This window comes from Squalius cephalus (assembly GCF_949319135.1).
Source record: "Squalius cephalus genome assembly, chromosome: 1".
NCBI lineage: Eukaryota > Metazoa > Chordata > Actinopteri > Cypriniformes > Leuciscidae > Squalius > Squalius cephalus.
Window position 1 is genome coordinate 21726932 of NC_137122.1, and position 7595 is coordinate 21734526.

At 36.9% G+C, this 7595-nt stretch overlaps 1 long non-coding RNA gene across 1 annotated transcript; it reads left to right on the forward strand.

The window, feature by feature from the left end:
• The first annotated feature begins 2499 nt into the window (after window positions 1-2499).
• LOC307165014 lies at window positions 2500-5955 on the forward strand. Its single transcript, XR_013822387.1, has 3 exons — window positions 2500-2596; window positions 5539-5780; window positions 5894-5955. It is a non-coding gene; the product is annotated as an uncharacterized lncRNA (long non-coding RNA).
• Window positions 5956-7595: the final 1640 nt, after the last annotated feature.

Consider the following 7595-nt stretch of genomic DNA (forward strand, 5'->3'; position numbering starts at 1 on the left):
AATATTTATTCTTTTTTAAATTTATTGTGTTAAAATATTAAAACATCAACTGAAAATTATATTATGTCTGATGTTACACATGCTTATTATTAAAAATGGAGGGAAGAGAATTAAGGAATTTAGGAGCTGGATTGTTCATAATAGTGTGAACTCAGAAAAAAGTAGAAAATACATTTATGACTCCTTTACTGAACACCACTATCACATAATTGAAGATTTTACACTGTTATTGGATGTATCAAATTAAAATAGCATGATTTCAATGCTACTGACGGAGTTGACACAAATTAAATTATGATATGAATAAATGTAAATATTTTGAAAAACAAAAAACATTTTCATAAAAACATGTTCCCTTCATTAGCTGATACCTTTGTCTACACATATATAAATTTGTAATAATGTAGACTAGCAAATAATAAAAAAATAACATCTAAAAAATGTTTTGTCCCTCTTCCTGCGAGTCTGCATTTTGACACCACACTGAATGTTGGGAACCCTTACACAACAAAAATCTATGGGAATATACTGCAAAATAGTATGCGATATATTACTTTATACATTTCCATATATGGGAAACTAGTGCTTATATTTTTCAATATACTGCAATATATGCATTGACCATGTATATTAGTGAATATAAAATATATAAGACAGAAATAGCATTACATGTAACTCACAAAGTTTTATCCTTTATTGTGTACATATATTACACATACATGTTCCCATATAAATTTGAATGTATGTTCACACACACACACACACACACACACACACACACACACACATATTCTTAACCAGTGTTCGCTTAGGATCTTGGACTCTGTATTCATATTCAAATTTCTGTTCTGTACTATGAAACTGTTTAGTCAAAGTATTTTTTAGCATGAATATGAAGATTTTTATATTGACACCTTTGTAAGCTGGACGATGACATCCCTGTTGAGATGCTGTATCGATAAATGAACTAAGGGTATGTTTACACCACAGCGATGTACAAAAAACTGAAACGTTTTTTTTTTTTTCTCTGTACAGATGACAACGTTATGAAAATGATTCCCGTTCACGGATCCGCGGAAACGGCTAAAAACGACAAAAGACATGTTTTCAGACCGGTGGAGACGACAGCACGGAATAAAGCCACACATACCAGCCTCTATGTTTCTGCTACTGAAGACACAGTAGTTCGGCGCAGCGGCTACACATGGTCATGCTGTAAATAAGACAACATCTGTATTGCAAACCCCTTCATGTTGCGGTTGTTGTTGTTTTTGACATATGCCTACCGTCGCAACGTCATTGCCATAGAAACCAATGCAGAAATTCTGTAAAATGAAAGAGCGCCATGGACACACAAATCGGATCTGAACTGTTGCGATACACAGTGTGGACTTCAATCATTTTAGATCAGATTCCAATTGGATACACAAATAATTGGATTTTAACATATAGCCTTAAAAAAGAAAGACTATGCTTACATACACATTCAAACATGCATATAGACTAAACACATAATACACATGTGCACGCCATCACAGATTCGCGTTTTTGAAGTTTACACGGAGATGATAACAGCATCGTTTTCAAAAACTTGCACTTTGAAACCTGTTTTCAAAGTTTGCATCCTCAGGCCACAAAAATGCCTGAGGATGTCCTGTAAATGAACAGCCAGAACATGCGTATAAAAAGTAGGTCTTCATCACGAATGCTCAATCATCTCTTGACTTGTTCATTTAATTTAACACTACAACTCCATTGTACAGTTGGAGCTGAACTCTGCAGTTGCAGTCCCCTGATACAGACATATCAAACACACATTTGATGAGAGAGGTATATCACTATCAATAAATGCAAGTGATCCAATAAAAAACCAATAAACACAGGCAACCGTCGTTTTCTCATTTTCTTATCAGTCAACCGAAGAAGTGACGTTGCATGACTATGTCCTTAAAAGTAGTCTCCAAAAAAGTCATCTCCACTTACAGTACACACTGGCTGGCATCTTAAAGGTAAGTTTTCAAGATATTTATGTCTTTGTTCTCAGTACTTTACAACAAAATTGTTCATATGAATGCTGTAAATAGTACCAGTCCTCTATTCTGTGATTTATAGTCACAAGTCGTTCCTAAAATAATTTTCTTGCTCTACTTTCTTAACATGAAATTCTGTGCCTCAAGGAATTTGGATTCAGCAAAGGACCAGCCCTGGTATGATAATGGCATTGTTGGTAAAAGTATTTTTAGCTATGTTTGCTCTTCAACTGGCTCCTCCTGTTCTTTGCAAAGACCAACTAAAGGTTTGTAAGAAGTTAGCCAGACCACACAAATACAGGCACTTTTTAATGTGAACTTTCTAACATAAATGTGCACAAGGATTAGCAGTTAAAAGACATTTATATATATATTTGCCTAAAACATAATGCTAATTTGTTTTGTCTTTCAGTTTAAATTTGGAGATCTGATTTTAATTGAGATTCCCTCGGAGGGTAACCCACATCTGCCCACCTACATCCATTGGGCTGTATACGTGGGGAAGGGAACGGTTGAAGGGCTGAAAGATGTAAAATCCGATGATGAGGACATTTTCTATGTATTTGGTAAACAGACGTTTAAGACTGAATGATTTAAATTACAGTGTAAAGACTGTTTTATGCTTTGGAGCAAGATTTTACATGAACTCCCCAAGCGTCCTTCGAATAGCAGCCCTTAATTGGTGCTTTGTGGTAGGGCTGGGCGATTTAAATCGCGATATTGTTATGCGCATCTCATCAGTAAAGCCGGTTCCTTGATTAGTAGTAAATCACCATCACCTGCTTTCAGATGGAGCGGCATTTACTACAAAGAGCCGTAGTTAACTGACAAGCTGAGCCAAATCGCATCAATATCGCGGACGTATCGCCAGCGATATTTAATGCGATATGGCTCAGCTTGTCAGTTAACTACGGCTCTTTGTACACAGCAAAACCTCCAGTGTTAAATTAACACTCCTGGGAGTGTATGAGTCCACACTCAAGAGTGTTTAAGTTAATGAGATAACTAAGTGATTAATTTAGTGATGATTGAACATTATTGAAGACACCTGATGTTAACAAGTAGAATCGCTGAAGGAGAAAATTGCAAATTGTAAGTTACCATTATTGTGATGGGTAGTTGCTTTAGTTGGGCTCTGACCCTTTTATGTGTACTTTGGATTATGTTTGGTGGTTGTATCTGAGTTAAAACTGCCAGTTGAACAAAGAATAAAAAGTGATCTGATGGTGTTGGTTATATTATGACAATCATCATTTGAACTTGATCACTGATCTCATTAAAATTCTTCTTTCTGACTTCGATTTATGTTGTTGGTTACAGCATAACTGTGAATCTGAAGAAATGGCCAGAATTTTTGATATAATATAAAGGATTTCTTTAAAGTTGTTTAAAAAAAAAATCTTTCTTTTAGGCACACACAGATGTCAAGATTCAGTCTATGCATCTCAACAATGGTGAGGAGCAAAATATTCAATGAGGAAAAGTAAATTACATAGACAATTCAGATCATAATTTATTCATACCGCAATGCATGATGGGAGCCATTAATGAGTTGTGATTGGTGGCAGCCACTGCAACATGCTTTATTATTGTCACCATTGTTGAGATTCACAGGCTGATTATTGATGTCTGTGTTTTAATTGAATATGTCTGAATGTCTTTTTTATCAGAACAATGTTTATTAAATATTTTGAATTATAAGTAAAATACTGATAATCATAGGCTGAAGAATCTCTAAACTGCTGCTAACAAGTTAAACCAAACTATCTCAATATGTTTCATTTTTCAGATCACAGCATGATTATGTCAAAACATAACCAACACTATAAGATAACATTTTACTTTGTTCAGTTAACTGTTATAAATCAATAACAGCAGACGAACAACAGTAAATATTAAAGTAAACATATAATGGTCTAGAGCCCAACTAAAGCAAACACCCATCACCTTAATGGTAACTTACAATTTGTGATTTGCTCCTTCAGTGATTCTGCTTGTTATCATCAGGTGTCTTCAATAATGCTCAATCATCACTAAATTAATCACTTAATTATCTCCTCAGCCCTAAATGCCGCTCCATCTGAAAGCAGGTGATGGTGATTTACTACTAATCAAGGAACCGGCTTTACTGACGAGATGCGCATGACAATATCGCGATTTAAATCGCCCAGCCCTACTTTGTGGACAAATTTGGGCACGAAGGTCTTGAGTGATCCCAAATATTAAAAAAATGTTATATCACTATCTTCGATAAAATAAAAACGATCAATTTATGCATTTTTTGGTGGGTATTTTTGAAATATATTTACCTGTAAAAATACCATATTTTTAAAAAATAAGTAAAAAAAAATTAAAATAATCCAGGAAGTTAGAGAACCAAAACCTAAAAAATTGGTGACTTTGGTAACATCTGGTGACATATGATCAGTGTTGGGTGTAATAATATTCTGTAATAATATTACTTTTTTCAGTAACTGGTAGTGTAAGGCATTACTCGTCTGAAAATGGTAATATTATTACAGTTTTCCCGAGCTAGTTACTTGCGTTACATTTGCCAGTAGCACCTTCATCACACACAAGGCACACAACACAGAGAACAGAAGGGAAGGGGAGGAGGGCGTGAATGGAACAGTGATTGGTCTGGGTTTGGCACGAGGTATCATTTACCATCACCGATTGGTCGACACGCGGCAGTTAAGGCCAATCAGGGATGACTTCCCTAATGAATATTCATGAGTCTTCCCCTATCATCCTGGGAAAAAAAATATAGCGCCCCGGACGCGCGCGCGCAGCCCGTTCACTCTCACCGCCTTCAAACAACACGAGCGCTGTATTGCTCTCTCTCCCTCGCGCATATAGTAAAAGGTCGGAAGACCGGTTGTGTTTTATAGACAATTTTGCATATAAATGACTATTTATAGGGCTTGAATTACAACCTGAAACTGCGCATGCGCGGGTAAAACTGCTGTGGTGAAACTGCGTCTCTGCAGACAGATATTATTGGGACAGATGGGGAAAAATGGAAGCGTCAACAACGGCAAGTACAGTTGTTTGTAGTTATTTGTGCTACACAGTGCCAGTCTGTTGTTGGCATAATAAAGACCCTAAAGAACACTCCTCCTTTGTATGTTCTCCCTCCATCTGATGCATCTCAGGCAATTATAGAGTAATTAAGAAAAAAAATGTAACTAGTAATATAACTAGTAATATAACTAGTTACTTTCTCCAGGGAGTAATAAAGTAAAGTAAGGCATTACTATTTTTGAGAGTAATATGTAATATGTAATATATTACTTTTTTGAGTAACTAGCCCCAACACTGCATATGATTATATAAAAATAGCAAAAAAGCAAAAATATCAATAGCCACAGATGGCTGTAGTACTCAATGGCTGCTCATAGGCTGAAATCTATACATCATTGTTGTAACAAACTTAACCTCTTAATCTTTATAGTTAAAAGTGTAAGTGTAATGGCCCTGAACTGAACCGCTGATTCTCTACCAATAGGAGGCGAACTATCCGAGAAACCAGTCTGTGTATTTGATACATTGAGTGAACTCTCTGATAAGCCTGAGGTGCTTAACTACTTGGACAAGGACAAAGGCGGGAAATACACCCCTATAAATGAAAAGGATATGATAAAGGAAATTATGGAGTTACACAAAAACTGTGTGTGGTGGGACCCAATCACGAACGACTGTGAACATGTACTCGCCAATGTGCGCTACGGAAAAAAAGACCTTCCCAAGGTACTAAGTGTGTGATCAAAACTGAAATGTGTTTGTGGAATGTTTTACACAGATAGATGCCAAAAATTATAATATTCCATAAAATAACATTTGCACATGTTTTCTTTATGCAGTGCAAGCAAGAACAGTAAACAGAAGACTGAACACTCTCGCTTCATGGCTTGAGGACGACGCGACCAGTTCAGCTCAAGTTGGGCATTGAGACGAGTTTCTTTAACTTAAAGGGGTTTCTTTAAATCTGTCTTCTTCATCTTCAGTTTGAATGTGATTAATATTAAACTATATGCATGCATTTGTATCTGCTGTCTGTCATCATTTTTCAAATGTTAAAAATGCAGCATGGCTAAGCTGTAAACACACCTTTTAAAGTTGCATCACTGCTTGTGTCTGAATCATTGTTATTGATTTATGGATGAAACAATAAACCAACATCACATTGTAACATTGACTCAATGTCATCACCATTGATTTATGGATGAAATAAAAAAAATAAAAAATAAAAACAACATTAATTGCTGGAGATTTGAAAGAGATGTTGATTCAATACAGTTAACATTGACACATTAACATTATTTTGATGGTTGCTATCTATCTGGGACTCTAATCAAACACACCTGAACCTGCTAACCAATGTCTTCATTGATTTAAGAAGCCTCATTGAGCCATGCAAATTCGGTGCTCTCCGTGATTAATTAATTAGAGACCAACTTATTGAAAAAACAAGCAGTGCACGAGTCAGAGAGAGACTGTTAATGGAGGATGATAAACTTACACTGGATAAGGCTCTCACTCTGGCACTCCAAACTGAAGAAGCTACTCAGTGTGCAGCTAAAATAAAACTGATGGCACCACTGTACCCGCAAATGCAGTCAGTGATGAGAGGCTCCAGCCTGCAGGTGCAATCATCCAGCAAACGCAGCCTCTATCAAGCCAACAAAGATGGAAGTGTGGCAACTGTGGCTCCATTCGTCATGCCAACAGGTCACCAGACTGCCCAGCTATCGGCCAAAAGTGTAGGCATTGCGGTAAGCTCAACCATTTTGCAAGGTGGTGCAGATCAAAGTCCAGCTCAGGCTCACTTACCACATCTCAGCCCTCACCAGCAGTAATTCACACAGTTGGTCCTGACTCTACATATGGTGTACAGCTGAAAGACTGTTGCATTCCACTGCTTCTTGACACAGGAGCTAAAGTGTCATTGCTTAATATGGCCACCTACAAGAAATGTTTCTCTGACGTGGAGTTACAACCATCACCTCTGAAACTCTGGTCAAGCCAGCATTGCAGTGACTGGATTAATTAAGTTGCCGGTACAATATGGGAAAAAACGTAGATCCCGTTCTACATCACACAGTACGGTGCTAATATTCTGGGTCAGGACCTGTTCATTAGTCTTGGTTTTTCTCTGCATGACAACAGCGGAGTGATTATTCTTCAGGTGGACACTCCATGGCACACACAGTTTCCCAATCTATTTAGTGGTCTAGGCTGCTTTTCTGCTTTCGCCCACAAACCCTTGCTTAACCCGGATGTACCGCCCGTCATCCAGCCACTATGAAGAGTGCCATGCGTGACCTGGTCACCACTGAACTAACAGCAGACCTCAGACCATATATATATATATCCTCCTGATTACCAGGGGAAAAAAAAGTTTTGTGAATTTAGTATTTTGCCATGTCATTACATTGTTTAGAGCATAATAATAATTTTGAAAAATAAAATGTTTGAAAATTAGAAAATTAGTCAAATTTAAATAAGTACAAAATATTATCATATTTCCTTAAAGGGGCATTCCACCCATTTGAACATTGTTTT